The sequence below is a fragment of the Elephantulus edwardii genome, unplaced genomic scaffold, assembly GCF_000299155.1.
Source record: "Elephantulus edwardii isolate Elephantulus edwardi_28Jun2011 unplaced genomic scaffold, EleEdw1.0 scaffold00142, whole genome shotgun sequence".
NCBI classification, from domain to species: domain Eukaryota; kingdom Metazoa; phylum Chordata; class Mammalia; order Macroscelidea; family Macroscelididae; genus Elephantulus; species Elephantulus edwardii.
In genome coordinates this window covers 1,761,729-1,779,339 of record NW_006399892.1, presented here as the reverse complement: position 1 = coordinate 1,779,339, position 17,611 = coordinate 1,761,729, and positions in this window count along the sequence as shown.

Here is a 17,611-nt window from a genome sequence, read left to right as displayed (position 1 = left end):
ATTCATCCAGGATGAACCTAGTTGGTAGGTAGACAGGGAGAAGATGGAGGGATAAAGGGAAAGAAGCACAACAAATAAACAGTGTGAGAAGATATTGTTATTGTGTACCATTGAGTCAGGACTGACCCATAGTTGACACTGCAGGGAGTTTTCAGAAGCAGCCAATCACATGGGAGAAGATTGCCCATCCTTCTCCCACGGGAAGCAGCTGGTGTGCCACTCAGCCAGAAGAAGTCTCCAGTCAATGACATGGAACAACGTGCGTATGAAAGGGTCAGTAGCATTCTAATCTGCTCTATAAACTTTGCTTCAAACCATAACTCTAATTGTTTAAAGAGGTCTCATTTCTAGATAGAAAACTGCAAACCTTAGTATCTATGGGGAAGACTTGATGAGGTACAATGCTAATGAGTGGGGGATTTAGTGCACGTGTTCTTGATACTATTAATTCCCCTCCTAAACTTTCCAGTCTGCATCACCATGAAGGGGATGATATTGCATGATAAATAGATCATATCTCTGAAATGTGATAGATTCCTTGTCAATTAACTTTTGCAGTTTATTGAGAAAACTGGCTTGGAAGGTGTCCCATGGCAAAACGACCTGTGTAGCAAAATTCAACTGCTAATAAAGCGTTTGAAATAGTTGAAAAAAGTTGCTACTATGGTCATGAGCTGGGTCTATAAACAATGGAAAGATCAATCAATGGTAGGGAGGCTGAACACTGAGGCTTCATGGTTAACACAGTTCTGTCTTACGAGTCTCAGAGAACAGAATATGTCTGGAAGGGACTGAAAAGAGCCAACGACAATGTATGAATGGAAATCCAAAGTCTCTAAACTTTTAAGATCCTGTCTTAAAGGGCTGAGAGGAGTCTGTATTAAGAAGCTATGAGCATCTTGTCCTGATATTCTCTAAGGACAGATCTCTCCTGGCAACATGTCCAAAGTACTGAGATGGAGTTTCTAAAGCCTTGCCTCTGAGAAGCAACCCTGTCCAGGTCAGACCTGTTTGTTCTCTTGGCAGTCAATTGTAGGTTCAATACTCTCCTCTAGCACCACAACCCCAAACCATCAATTCTTCTTCTGTCATCCTTATTTATTGTCCAGTTGTAGAAAAACCAAAATTAAAGCTTGGCCAAATTACTAATTCAGACTAAAGCAACCTTTTAGGGCAGAGTGGAATAGCCTCATAAGATTTTTAGAAAAAAAAAAAGTCAAAAAACAAACAACCTGCCATATCTTTCTTCTATGGATCAGATAACAGACTTGAACTGTCTACCTTTTTATATTATAATCTTTGCAGAAAAACCAAATAAATCCACTGTCATTAAGTTGATTTAGATTGATTATGACCCTCTAATGACTTTCCATGCCTGCAAATCTTTATGAAAACTCCTTATATTTTTCTAATGAAGTATCTGCTGGCTTTGAGATCTGGAGGCCCAGTGGTATGAAGTTGTGCTATGATCCCAAAGGCATATGGTTTGGGGCAACCAACCACAGAGAAAGAATGGGCAATTTAATGCCTCTGAAAACCCTCTGAAGGGTCAACTATGGATTGGTTCCAACTCGATCACACATATCCAATTCCACCTGCCACCAGGAGGAAACAAAAATTCACTTACATGTATTGGTTTAAGTTTTTATAGAATAAGAAAGACTAAATGAGTAAAATAATTTAAAAAGTAAATAACAATACACAAATCCAATTAGTTTTATACTAATAAACACCTTTAAGGCTTCCTTTCTCCTTTTAATAACTTTAAGGATTAAATCAGCCCACATTATCTCCAACTTGTTACAAGTTTGTCTATTCTATTTTCAGGATTCTGTAATTGTTACAAATGTGTTCTTGATGTTGCATTTAAAGCTTGATACACATAGCTCCAAATCTTTCTTCCCTATGGAAGAATTAAACTAAGGTTATTTCCTCTTCTCCACTGCTTTCTCTGAACTATGATTTTGCTCTTTAACTAAATACCCTAGTTTCTACAGCCTTGATCTGAACCATCAACTTTACTTCTTTTCACCTGGAGATTCCATGACTTTAATATTATGTACCAGGATTTTCATTCCATACTTTGATTATACTCCTTTTAGCAAATGTAGTTTATCAAGGGAATTATTTTTCATGCATGCATGGCCCAGCTAGCCAAAAGGTGAAAAAAAGAGGATAAAGAAGATAATTCTAAATTGTTTCATGAAGGTATATTTTCCCCACATGACACTGTAGAATGTACAAGTGTTCATATTTTATTGCAGCTCTTCCACTGAGCGGTGAAGTCAGTTTCCCTATCCTTGAATCTAGGCTTGTCTGGAACTTACACTGAGTGGAAAGGCAATACTATATAAGTTCCAAGCATTAGCCTCAGGCAGTTTTATGTGTTTTCATTTTTCTCTTAAGATACTTGCCACTGCTCACTTGTAAATAAATCCAAGACAATCTGATTAAGAAGGAGAAAATGTATAGTACAACTAGCATAGGAACAATGATCGCTATCTTCTACAAACCCCCCAAGAGGAATGAGTTCCCATCCACTACACTCACAGCACAAACCCCATTCCTGTGGAGTAAGACATACTATCATACTCCAGTATCTATTTTTACTAATTCTACTGTTACCTATCCCTCTGAGCATTCTCAATGCTCTACTAATAATGCTTCAATAGCCACACAGAACTCTCAGGAAATATTTTTTTTAATGATTATTGGTTTGCTTACAAAGTTCCTGTACATTGTGTTTCACACTATTCTTCATTCACTTTGTGTTTCATACAATCATTCTGATGCATCGTTCTATAAAATTAATCAGCATTGGACCTTGTCCATCATGTCTCTGGATCCTTCCCATTTCTTTTCCCCCTCTCTCTACCCACCAAACTGTGCAACCTGTGGTTTCACCCCTATTCATCCCCAGTGTCTTTCCCCTTGAGTTCTCATACATGTTTTACTTGTTATCTTTCTACTTTTACAATAATGATTTTATGTAGTATTTGCCCTTATGGGACTGTATAGTGTCACTCATTATAATAATGCTCTCCAGCCTTTCCCAAGTTATGTAGTATTGTTTTAAATTGTTACTCATGAATGCTACAGAGTATCCCATTGTGTGAATGTACCACAATTTCACAATATATTTGGTTGTATTGGGTCATCTGCGTTGTTTTCATGTTCTTCAGATGGTGAATAAAGCTGCTACATTTTTCACAGATGAAAATATTCAGATAGCCAACAGACAATAAAGAAATGCTCACAGTCATTGGCTATAAGAGAGATGTAAATCAAAACTGCAATAAGATACCATCTTACCCCAGTAGCAGTGGCAAAATTTAGTAGGGCTGCAAGCAATACGTGTTGGAGTGGATATGGAGATGTGAGAACTCTCACACACTATTGGTGGAATTGTAAAATGTTGCAACCACTCTAGGAGACAGTTTGGCATTTCCTTAAAAAAGTTGAACACTGAAACTCCTTATGACCCAGCTGTACCACTACTAGGAATATACTCTAAGGAAATTAGAACTGAGACAGAGATTTGTACACCAGGCAATATTCTTGATTGTGAGGGTTCTAAAGGGAGTAACAGGTTCAAAGAAGAAACAGGCTACAAAGCTTTAGTCAGAACCAACTCAGGTGTTCTCACTGACCTTCAGCTTCTCAGTATGGGTTGGTGTTACAAAACTTTGTTAGTTCTACCAATTATGGCATCTTTTCTCAGACCTCTGATAGTAATTTAGGTGACGACCCTTGACTCTGACTCTGTGTAAGAACAGATCTACAGTTCAGTTTTGTCTCACACCCCGCTCTGCGGCCAGAGTTGTTGCAATGTCTCTATCTCAGTCTGCCTCTGCCATTTGCAAGACTCTAAAACATAGAGAGAATTGCTGCACTCTGTTGTTCTTTCTCCTCCTCCTCCTCCTCCTCCTCCTTTTTTTTTCTTCTTCTTCGTCTTCTTGCTCCTAGTGAGAGTCCCATTGTGTGCCTTAAAACCTGCTCGCTCATTTAATACAGGTGGGATAACAAAGCTGACAAACACTCTTAATTAATTTTTAGTTTACATATCTTATTTGCATACCATTTCAATCTATATATAAAATAGATGGTTTAAGAGACTGGACTTTATGAGGAGGAATATGACATTGGGATTGGAGGGAGATTTCATCAACAACCAGCGTTACACAGATGACACAACCTTACTTGCTGAACCTAAGGAGGACCTAAGGTGTTTGCTGAAGGTCAAGGACTGTAGTCTCCATCAAGAATGGAACTGAAACATCTTCTCATTCCTTCAAAGAAGTTTCATGTACTCTCATACGTAACTGTATTTTCTCAGATATTCTCAAGAAGCGTAGTTCACAGGGTGAGCACTTCTCCTCTTTCTGTAGGACTATGCAAAGGAACTCCAAAAAGCCTAGCAGAGTGAGACATGATTTATCAAGGGAGCTGAAACTGTCAAGCATTAGAAAACTGTTATAAAAACTATTACAAAACAGTTATAAAACTGTTATAAAGCTCTTATAAAACTGTTCCACACCCCCACCACCCACCCCAAAAAGAAAATATTCTCACCACTGAGCCCATTGGTAGCATCATAATAAACAGAGAAGAGATTGAAATTCTTAACAATTTCAGCCACAGTCAATACTCTTGGCATCCTCAGAAAATCAAAAGACTAATTGCACTGTCTTTAAGGACCTATCTAATGTACTGAACAGCAATGACGTCAGTCATTAAAGTGCACCTTGTTCAAGCCATGGTCTTCAAAATTACTTGCTATGCACGTGAGAGTAGGACAATGACAAAGGATGATAGAAAAAGTAATGCTTTTGTGTTGTGATGCTGGTGAAGGGAATTATACACACCATGGGCTGGCAAAAGAACAAGCAGATCTGTCCTAGACAGCGTGAAACCAAGATACTCCTCGGAGGCAAGGATTTTGAAGCTGGGTCTCACATACTTTGGGCATATTGCCAGGAGGGACCAGTTCTTGGATAAGGACATCACTTGGAAGGATGGAGGGACAGCACAGGAAAGGAAGACTCTGGACAAAATGTACTGACAAAGTAACTTGTGTAATGGTAGTAAGTGTGTCAGAGTCAGACTGGCTCAAGATAGGGCAGGATTCTTGTATATAGGGTCTGAATGAGTTACAGGTGACTGGATGGTACATAGCAACAACAACTCCAAACAACTTTTGTTTTCTTGGTGGTTGGATGTAATCTGTATTGAAATTTGGTATTTTATCTTATGAACCAAGAGTTTCAATTCTTCCTCACTTTCAACAGGCAAGGTTGTGTGATCTGCATAACACAGGAAATTGAAGATTCTTTCCCAGACCTGACACCACATTCTTCTTCATAGAGTTGGTCTTCAGGAATTATTTGTTCGGCATAGAGATTAACTAGATATGGAGAAAGGATATACCCTGATGTACTTTCTTCTTGATTTTAAACCATACAGTGTTTCCTTGTTCAGTTCAGACAACGCCTTTTTGGTCTAGGTACAGATTTCAAAAGGCCACAATTAAGTGTTCTGAGTTTCCCATTATCCTCAGTGTTAGCCATAGTTTGTTGTGATCACAGTCAAATGCCTTTACATAGTCAGTAAAACACAGATAGAACTACTTCTGGTGTACTCTGCTTTCAACCAGGATCTATCTAGCATCATTATTTATATCCTTGGTACAATGATCTCTTCTAAACCCAGGCTGAACTTCTGGCAGTTTCCTGTCAATGTGCTGTTCCAACCATGTGGGGATGATCTTCAGCAATACTTTGTTTGAATGTGATATAATATTATTTGATGATTTCCACATTCTATTGGATCACTTTTTCTTGGGAATGGCAGCAGATATGCATCCCTTCCAAAAGCTGTCCTCCAAATGTCCTAGCATGAACTGGTGAATGCATCTATTAGTTGAAAAATATCAGATGGTATCTCATTTATTCTTAGGGCCATATTTTTGGCTAGTGTCTTCAGAACAACCTGAACTTCTGTTATTACCATCATCTCTTGTTCAGATGGTGCTTCCTGAACTTTTTTAATGTCCATCAATTAGTTTTGGTACAGTAACTCTGTGTTTTCCTTTCCTTTTCTTTTAATGTTGCTTGAATCATTCAAGATTTTGCCCAGAACACCTTTCAGTATTGCATCTTGAGGCCCAAATTTATTTTTCAGTTTTTCTCAGCTTTAGAAATACCTACCAACTTCTACCCTTTTAGTTCTCTCATTCAAGCTTTCTACACATTCTCTTAAATTGCTTTGTCTTCTTGAGCTGGCTTTAAAGTTTTATGTTCATCTCATTTACATTGTTATCTCTTCCCTTTGTTTTGATTTCTTGACACTTGAATGCAATTATCATGGTTATTTTTACATCTTTTTTAGCATTTTCTTTCTCCTCTGTAAAATAAAGGATTGAAACTGTTAATGATTTTTGTCTTGCTTGGATCTGCAATTAACATCCTTAGTACAAGCAGTCAGGAGACAAGAGACAAACTGGTGAGCACACTCTCAGGGACCTCTCCAAAATACTGAAGAGCAATGATGTCAGCTTGAAGATTAAGATGCACTTGATTCATACCATGAATCTTTTCTGTTACTTGCTATACATTGGAGAGCTGGACAATAAGTAATGGTGAAATAAGAAGAATTATCCTGAGTTGTGTTGGAAAAGAGTACAGAATATCTTATGGATTAACAAAGGAACTAAGAGATATATCTTGGAAAAGATTCAGCAGGATTGCTCCCTAGAGGGAAGGAGAGCAAAACTTCATTTCTCATACTATGAAAATGTTTCAAGAAGAGGTTATTCCTTGGAAAAGGACATCACACTTTGAAGGGTTCAGGGACAATGAAAGAAAGGAAGATCTCCATTGAGATGAACTGACATGGACTCAAGTGTATCAGAGATGGTGGAAATAGCACAGGATAGGACTGAATTCAGATGTTGCTTGTAGGGTAACTATGAGTCACATTCAACTCTGTGGCATTTAACAACAATAACAACAAAACAACTCCAAACACATTATGAAAGAATCTTGTATCAAGATTGGAGGGAGATTCTTCAGTAACTTACATTATGCACAAAAGCTTACTTGCTGAGAGTGAGAAAGATTTGAAGCGCTTGCTGCGGAAGATCAAAGAATACAGACTTCAATATTGAATTGAATCTCAATGTCTAGGAAAAAATTTCTCACCACTGGACTGATAGGCAATATCGTGATAGGTATAGTAAACACTGAAACTGTAAATGACTTCATCTTACTTGGATCCACAAACAATATCATTGGAACTAGCTGTCAGGAGATCAGGAGACATTGTTATAGTGGAAAGAGAAGATATATTACACTAGGACTATATATTGTAGTTAGGGGCCTCTCCATATTATTGAGGAACAATGATGTAAGTTTGAAGACTAAGGTGCATCTGATTCAAGACGTGGTTCTTTCAATCATTGGCTGTGCTGCTGAGAACTGGACAGTGAATAAGGTTGAAGAAAGAATAATTGATCCCTATAAACTTGTGTTGGGGAAGAGTACTGAATAATTCATGGAATGACAAAAGAACAAGCAGATATGTCTTGGAGAAGGTACAGCCATAGTGCTCCTTGGCAGCAAAGGTGATAAAAATTTTGTCTCCCATACTTTGGGTTTATTGCTAGGAGAAGCTATTCCTTGGAGAGTAACATTCTGCTTGAAAAGGTGGAGGCTTAGTGAATTGAGAAAGACCCTCCACTGATGGATAAACACTTTGACACCAAAATGGGCTGAAATATAGCAGAGATTTTGAGAAAGTCACAAGATAGGATAGAGCTCAGAACTGTTTTTCATAGGGTTGTTATAGTTGCTTTGTTTTGTTTTTTTTACTCAACAGAACCTACAAACAACATCAACAATCCCCAAGGTTCTATTTACCTAATTCACATTATTACTATAGTCGCTCCCATGTTGTAAGAAAATTAAAGCCATTGATGAGGAAAGATACTTTGGCAAGCAACCCACTACGCTACAAAGAAACTGTGGAAAATAAATGAGTCATGTGGAGTTAGGCTCAAAGTACTGTTGATTCATGATAAAAACAGCTAAAAACAGCTGAACCTGACTCATGTTAGTGAAACATTTCAGCTAAGCCTAACACCAACTTAGTTATTCACATAATGATAAACTAACTTAATAGATAATCATCATAAACTTCTAAATTGTGGGCTTTCCAATGCTTGCTGAAAGACAGGAGGGCTTTATATAAAATATTAAATACTACAATATTAAATATGGATGAAATCTTAACAACAACAACAACAAAAGAAAATCCTCACCACTGGGCCAGAAGGAAAATCATGATGGGAAAAATATTGAAGTAGTCTACAATTTCAACCAACTTGGATCCCGATCAGCACATTTAGTTTCAGTAGTCAAGAAATCAAGAGATATATTACACTAAGAAAATTCTCTGTCAGGGACTTTTCCAAAGTGTTGAAGACCAAGGCCATTGTGTTAGAGACTAAGGCGTGCCTGATTCAAGCCATGGTCTTTTCAATTACTTGCTACACATCTGAAAGTTGGACAATGGGTAGGGAAGCCTAAGAGAGTTAGAGTATCAATGATGTAGAATGACACTGTGATACTCTCAATGGGCTCAAATATGTCAGAAATGTGGACGATTCACAGGATAAGGCAAGGTTCAGATCTGTTGTTCATAGGTTCACTATTAGTAGCTGTTAACTCTATAAGACGTAACAACTACAACAAATTGTGGGTTCCTTTTACATATTAAAAGCTAATTGATGTAGATTTTTATCTAAAACACATTAATTGTAATCTTTTTTTGAAAAAAACCACACTTGTTCATATATTTTAAAGGTATTTTAGTATAATTGTTCCATGTCTTAAACACTCCCCTTGAACTTATGTTCTTATAACTTATTTCAACATGACTATCAACATCTTCTTAATTGTTGTGCTTGCTTCTCCTGCATAATTTCTGTATATTTTCTAACTACTCGAGAAGCAATTTCCTCTAAAGATTTAAAATGGTTGATCTTGTTGTTAGGTATACCATTGAATTAGCTCTCAGTCATAATTACAACAGAAAGAAACCCTGTATTAAAAAGGTTTAGGTTTTAGTGCCTCCATTGGTTCAAACCCAGCAAACATGCCAGTGTACAGCACTAGAGACCATGTGTAACAACATGATCTTTATTAGGTACTCATGGTATAAACAGACTGAAGCCCAAAACGGTGTCAGATGAGGGCTAAGACCAAACATGATGACCTCATGGAAAGAAGGCGGGGCAGAAGTACTTATCCAGACTCCACCCATGGTTTCTGTGACTAAAAATGCTGGTCCTGAACAAGGTGGTCCGTGTCCGCAAGTAATCGAAAGTTTTGGGGCCCTGTGCTTTTTGGGGCTTGTATTTGACATGTAGTACTCACTCTTCTTCCCCCCAGGAGCAAAGCCCTTGAGGCTTGACATTGGGTTAAAAGCAAGTGGTGGCACTGCTGTACAGAGGTAACTTGTGGTTGCTGTGACGCTAATCACTGTGACACTGATGTGCCAGATGCGATAATAGTTACCCATGGTAGACAGTGTTTGGTGGAGCTTCCTTATTAAAACAAACTTGGAAGCAGGAGTGGCATCCACTTCTGAAATGGCTTGCTTCAGGAAACTCTATGAACAGTGCTCAGGTCTTTCGTTCATAGGGTCACTATGAGTCATCTATGACTTGACAGCACCTAACAACAACACCTTGTTCCTTAGTCCATCCCCTCGTCCAGTCTTAAGGACTAAATATCTCCTAGCCACTCCTCTTCTTTCTTCTATTAGTTGTTTGTGCACACTCCTGACATATGTGGTCTTGTGCCTTGGGGCTGGGCTTTAAGAGGGGAGGGGCGATTCACTCCCTCCGAGCTTTCAGGTTAGAGGGAAAGCTCACAGTAGAATAATGTTTCATCCTCACAATCTTTGCTATGATTAATCCCTTCTATTTCAGTCATTATGGGGATCTATTTGGTTAAGAGTCTTCCTTTGATTCTCTGGCTCCTCATTTTTCCACTTACGCTATACTTTTTTCTCAAAAGATAAGTGAAATTATTAAATAGAATTCAGTATGTGTTTTCAAAGCTATAGCAACTAGTCACAAATTTAGGTAATACACACACATATCAAAGATAAAAATGTATGCCAAAAAAAAGTTAAAAATCAATTCACAGTTCTGTGGAAATAATGTGCATGTCTTCCTAAGAGTGAGAAAACAGATTCAGACGAATGTGAGTAAGAATTAATCTTTAAAACTAGCAAGTGCAGATTGCAGATGAATTTGTGCTTCCCTGAATCTTTGTCCTCTGGATCAGAACTAGCTGCCCTTTGACCCAAAGCTTCTGAAGAGGAAATGCAAATTTGCTTGGGCCTTAAAGGGTAGCCAAAATTGAAAACTGAATTTCTGAGAAAGTGTTGCTTCCTCGTGTCTTTATCTGTTTGGGACTAGATGGACAAAACATTCACGTAGGAAGTAGCCCCCCATGTGACTAGGGTTATTATTGGCTGCCACGAATTGAGATCTATCTGCATTGTTGAGAAAGAGGTGCTTCCCTGAGTCTTTGTACTATGGGGCAGAAAGAGCTTCCTCTCCACCCAGAGTCTTCTGAAGAACACATTCACTTATACTTAGACATTAGAGGTTAGCCAGAATTGAGAACAGAATTCCTGATAGAGCGTCATTTCCCTGAGTCTTTTGTCTTCTGGGGCAGAAATGGCTACCATCACAGACAGCCCTGGGAGATGAAAGAGGTGCATTTCCATTAGCAACTGAAGAGATGTGGAAGCCACACAGTCAGGACCTTGTCACTTTCCTAGGTCTTTACCCTGAGCAAGATATCTCCGGCAGCACTCCTGGAACTTTGCTTATACCATGGGGGGGGATCTACTGTCCACTCCATCAAACTACAAGACAGAACAGAGAACTGAGGCCATCACAGTTGGGCAAAAAGAAAGATTAAAAAAAAAAAAAAGGAAAGACTTTCTGCCCTTTAAAGGCAAACTGAAAGAGAAACTAGACATGGGAAGCACAGAACAGAGCTGCCCATAGACAACCAGCAGGGACAGCTGCCACTAGGAAACTCAATTGGGAGGCAATACCAAGTCTGCAACTTACCAAAAGCAATATAAAGATAATAAGTGTCAACAATCTAAAACAAACACAAAAGAAACTGCCCATACATACCAAGAAACACTTCACATAATGTCAAGAAAGCAGTTGTTGTTGTTGTTGTGTGCCATGAATCAAGTATGACACATAGCAACCCTATGAACAAAAGATCTAAAACCTGTTCCTGTTCTATCCTACATCATCCTCACACTTCCTGACACACTAGAGTCCATTGTGGTAGTCACTGTGTCAATCCACCTGGGAGAGGGTCTTCCTGTCCTTCACTGAACCTCCATCCTTCCCAACAACATGTCCTTCTCCGTGGAATAGCATCTCCTAGCAACAAGCCCAAAGTATGTGAGGTGAAGCCTCATCATTCTTGCCTTCAAAGAGCACTTGAGCTGCGCACTCTCCAAGACATTTATGTTTGTTCTCTTGGCTGTCCATGTGGTGTTCTCTTCTTCAACACCAAAGCTCAAAGAAGTAAATTATTTTGCTATCATCCTTATTCGTTGTCTAGCTCTCAGATTCATAGCAAGAAATCAGAAAAAACTATGACCTAAGTCAGATGAACCTTAGTCCTCAAACTGACAAGAAAGCAGTAGACAGCTTCAAATACTACTGGGGGGGAAAACCTGAAAAATATACCTTTTTCTAAAAAACAGATCAGTTTGCAGACCTGTGAATACCCTAGAGACAGAGAGACAGAATTCTTACATGGAGTTTTATGAACATTTACTGAAGAAACTATAAATGATGGAAGAAAGTAATGAAGCCAAAAATACATACCCTAGAGAGAGAGAGCCAGAAGTAATATTTTAATGTAAACTTAAATAAACAGCAAGTGAAGAAGGTATAAATTATGGTGAAAATAATTTAAGCCATAAATAAAAGTTACAACAATTTAAAAAAACCCAACAACTGAGCACAAAACACAGAGGGTCCAAGCTACAGAGTATTGTAAATAACAGAAAAGTAAGAGGATGCATCAAGAATATCAAGCCCAAAATAGCAGAACTCCCCAATGTACTGGAGATACATATATATATATACAGAATAGAAGAGGTAAAAGAGAAAGTCTGTGAGTTAGAAGACCATAACCCCAATGAAAACTTGAAAGAAGAAAAAAGAGACAAAATGAAGAAAAGTTGTGAGAAGACAGAAGGAAAATGGAGGAATAACCCCCAAAAAAACCCTCCACAATAGCAAACAACAAAAACCCCCAAACAAACAAACAAACAAACAAAATCATTAGAGTCATGTTTATAGCACCAAATGGAACAACATAATTTCAACAGAATCCCAGAACAGGAAGATGGGGGCGGGGAAGCTGAGAAAATTGTAGAAGATGAACTAGAAGAAAACTTCCCCAGGCATCACAGAAAAATGAGGAAATCCACACTCAAGAAGCTCTGCATGCTTTAAAATTGGGGATAGTGCAACAATGAATGAATGGAATTCCGAAATCTCTGTAGATGTTCATTGAAATGAAAAATAAACAAACTAAATTAATAAAATAAAATTTAAAAAAAAATTGGGGATGGTGTACACCAAGGATGTGAAGGATGTGTCCTATCTCCGTACCTTTTCAATCTGTATGCGGAACAAATCATCTTAGAGGCTGGTCTCTATTAGGAGGAGTGTGGCATCAGGATTGGAGGAAGACTCATCAGAAGTGCTGATGACAGAACCTGAGGAGGACCTGAAGCATTAGCTCAAACTGAGGAGGACCTGAAGTGACCTTGAAAGTCAAGGACTTTTAATGATCCCTATATCACGACTGGAACAGTACATCAGCAGAGAACTGCCAGAAGTCCAGACTGGGTTTAGAAGGGGTCGTGGTACTAGGGATATTGTTGCTGATGTTAGATGGATCTTGGCTGAAAGCAGAGAATACCAGAAGAATGTCTATCTGTGTTTCATTGATTATGCAAATGCATTTGACTGTGTGGATCATAATAAACTGTGGCTGACTCTGAGAAGAATGGGAATCCCAGAACATTTAATCGTGCTAATGCGAAACCTATACTTGGACCAAGAGGCAGTCGTCAGAACAGAGCAGGGCAACACGGCATGGTTCAAAATTGGTAAGGGTGTATGTCAGGGATGTGTCCTGTCTCCATACCTTTTCAACATGTATGCAGAGCAGATTATCCGAGAGGCGGGGCTCTATGATTAGAGGCGTGGCGTTAGGATTAGTGGAAGATCTATCAACAATCTGCGTTATGCAGATGACACAACCTTGCTTGCTGAAACTGAGGAGGACCTCATGCACTTACTGCAGAGGGTCAAGGATTGCAGCCTTCAATATGGACTGAGGCTCAATGTTAAGAAGACAAAAATTCTCACCACTGGACCAATTGGCAGCATCAGGATGGATGGCGAAGAGATTGAGATTGTTCACAGCTTCAGTTTGCTCGGCTCCACGGTCAACACTCTTGTCACCAGTAGCCAGGAAATAAAAAAAATGTATTGCGATGGGAAAGTCTGCGGTTAGAGACCTCTCCAAAATACTCAAGGGCAATAGTGTCTCTCTGGAGACTAAGGTCCGCCTGATACAGGCCATGGTTTTTGCAATCACTTGTTATGCATCAGAGAGTTGGACAATGACTAGGGAGGATAGAAGGAGAATTGACGCCTTTGAGCTGTGGTGCTGGAGAAGAGTAGTGAATGTACCATGGACTGCCAAGAAAACAAACAGATTCATCGTAGAGAGGATTAAACCAGGCTGCTCCTTGGAGGCAAGGATTCTAGGGCTTCGTCTGACATACTTTGGACATGTTGTAAGGAGAGACAGGTCTTTAGAGAGGGACATCATGCTGGGTAGAGTGGAGGGACAGCGCAGGAGGGGAAGACCCTCTATGAGGTGGATTGATTCAGTGACTGGGGTACTCGGGATGGGTTTGTCAGAGGCAATGAGATTGGCACAGGATAGAGCACGGTTTAGGGCTGTTGTACATAGGGTTGCTATTAGTCGCAAACGACTCGACGGCACATAACAACAACAACATATCAGTTTAGCTTTTGCCCATAAAATCCTTCAGTGTTGCAACTTGAGACTTAGATTTGTTATTCAGTTCCTTCAGCTTGATAAATGAAAGACATAATCTCCACTTTTGGTTTTCTAACTCTAGGCTTTTGGACATTTATTGTTGTTGTTATGTACCTTTTGTGACTCGTAGCAAGCCTATATACAATATTTTGGACTCTGTCCTATCCTTAGCCTGTCTCACTGACTCTGGTACACCTAACCCTATTACCACAATTACTGTGTCAGTCCATCTCATCTGACCTCTTCCTTTCCTGCACTGTCTCTCCACTCTTCCAAGCATGGCATCCTTCTCCAAACACTGGTCTATCCTGGCCACATGCTCAAAATATGTGAGACAGAGCTTCAAAATCCTTGCCTCCAAGGAGAAAATTTGGTTTCATCCTCTTCAATACAGACTTGTTTGTTCTTTTAGTGGCCCATAGTATGTTCAGTACCGTTCTCCAGCACCACAACTCAAAGGCATCATTTTTTCTTCTGTCATACTTAGTCATTGTCCAGTTATCTGATGCATAGTAAGTAATTCTAAAGACCATGGCCTTGGTTAGGTGCACCTTAGACCTTAGATTTATATCTAGCACTTTGGAGAGTTCCTTGACAGCAGACTTCGACAATGAAATTCTTCTTTTGATTTCTTGGCAGCTAGAGTGTTGTTTGTGGATCTAAGCAAGCTGGCATTGTTAACAAACTCAATCTCTTCCCCACCTATCATGGTGCAGCATATTGGCCCAATGGTGAGAATTTTTGTTTCTTGTATGTTGAGTTTCAATCCATAGTTGACTTTCTGCAGCCAGTGCTTCAAGTTCTCAATTTCCACAAGCAAGGTTGTGTCATCTACATATTGTAGGCTATTGATGAATTTTCTTCCAATCGTGATGCCACATACTTTCTCATAAAGTCCAGCATCTCAAATTATCTGTTCTGCAAACAGATTGGAAAGGTATGGAGACTAGATGCATTTCATTAGAAGAAGAGTTGTTTCCATTTTTATCTTTTCTGTTTTCCTTTTGAGATTTTCATTTCAGCTCTTTTATTTTATAATTCTTTCCCTTTGTTTTTACTTCTTTGCATTCCCACCTAAGTTTCAGAATTTCTTCTGACATCCGCTTTGGCCTTTTCTTTATTCTCTGTCTCTGTAATGATTTTTTCCCTCCCTTCATGTACGATGTACTTTATGTTGTTCCACAATTTGTCTGATATCAATCATTAGTGTTTAATGCATCAAATCTATTCTTAAAGCAGTTTTTAAATTCTGCTGGGATAAAGTTAAGATCTAATTTTGGGTTTTGTGGATTTGTTTTCATTTTCTCTGGCTATAATTTGAACTTGTATACAAGTAGTTAATGGTTTGTTATGCCGTCAACTCCTGCGTAACAGGAGTTATGACTTAGGTTATGACTAGGTTTGACTGCTCATACTGAGCTTCTCTAGTAACTCTTTTCACAGATGTAGTCAACATGATTCCTTTCTACACCATCATTTCAAATTCATATATATTGTCACCAGTTATTTTTAAAAGTGTTTGCAATGAATAAATCATTTCCTGTACAAAACTTGATTATGCAATATTCAGTTTCATTTGTTATCAAGCCTATATTTTCCAACTACTTCTAATTTTTGCATTCCAGTCACAAATTACTCTTAATGTATCTTGATTGTATGTTGAGTCAATTTTTTACTACAAGACTTGTTAGAGAGGAATACTAAATATCTTATGGACTGCCGAAAGAACACACAGATCTATCTTGGAAGAAAATGCAGCCAGAATACTCCTTGTAGACAAGGATGATGAAACTTCATTTCACATACTTGGGGCATTGTATTAGGAGAGACTATTCTTGGAAAGAAATACCATACTTGAAAATGGAGATGGTCAGCAAAAAGTAGGAAGATTCTCAAAAAGGTAGATTGACACAGTGACTGCAACATTGGGCTAACTGTGTCAGAGATGGTAAGAATGGCACAAGATAGAACAGTGTTCAGTTCTATTGTTCATAGGATTGCTATGAGCCATACTCAACTTGAAGGCACTTAACATGAACAACAACATTGTTAAAACGGATGCCATAATTTCCTTGATCCCTTCTTTTTTTTTTCATTTAAGCCTCTTTTTCTTCTTTTTTGTTTTATTTTATTATTTTATTTTGTTTTGTTTTGTTTTGGTTATTTTCTACTGGTTTGTTCACTAAATTCAAATATTAATTCAAACAAATTCTTTCAATTTCCCTCACTCCCCCATCAAATTGTACAACCACATGATTAACCCTCCCTCCTCCTGCACATCAACATCCCTCTGCTTCCAGCCTCTCCCACCCCTCCTGGATCCTTATAATCATTCTGCAATAATGGTTTTATGTAATGTTTATCCTTGTGGGACTGAGTTAGTTCACTTAGCAAAATGCTCTCCAGTCCTTCCCAAGTTAGGTAATAATTTATAAAGTTATTGCTCCTGTATGCTGCGTAGTATCCCATTGTATGAATGTACCATAATTTCTAAAAAATTCATTTGGGCTGTTTCCATACTCTTGTGATGGTCAATAATGATGCTATGAACATTGGTGTACAAATCTCAGTTGGTGTCTCAGTCCTCATATTCTCAGAGTATACTCCAAGTAATGGAATAGCTGGATCATATGGGATTTCTATTTTCAGCTTTTTTTAGGAAGCACCAAACTGCCTTCCAGAATGGTTGTACCATTTTACAATCCCACAAAAAATGTATAAGAGTTCGTTTCTTACAACATCCTCCTCAAGATTTATCACCTGCTGCCCTGTTAAACTTTGCCACTGTTACTGGAGTGAGATGGTGCCTCATTGTGTTTTTTATTTACATCTCTCTTATTGCCAGTGATGTGGAGCATTACTTCATGTATCTGTTTGCCATTCAAATATCTTCCTCTGAAAATTCTTTCCATGTCTTTTGCCCATTTTGTAATTGGGTTATCAGTCTTTTTCTTGTGGAGGCTCAGGAATATTCTGTAAACTTTTGTTATAAGACACTTCTTTTCTCACTAGCATTGACTAATTTAAATAGAAATATTAAGGTGATAGATCTACTTCTACCATGCAGTTACTCGGTCATATTAAGAAAATCTTTATGCCACTGACCTTGTGTTATTTATTTATGTTGTTAGTCTTACTATTAGAGAAACTTTATTTTTGTGTTCTGGAAGTAATTCTGTTGTTATTGTTGTTGTTATGTGTCTTCTGAGTTGCTTGTGACTCATAACGACCCTATGTATAACAGCTCTAAACTCTGCTCTGTCCTGTGCCAATCTCATTATCTCCAACACACTCATCCAGATTATCCCAGTCACCAAATCAATCCATTTCCTAGAGGGCCTTCCCCTCCTGCGCCTGCCCTCCACCCTCCCAAGCATGATGTCCTTCTCCAAGGACCAGTCTTTCCTTACAAC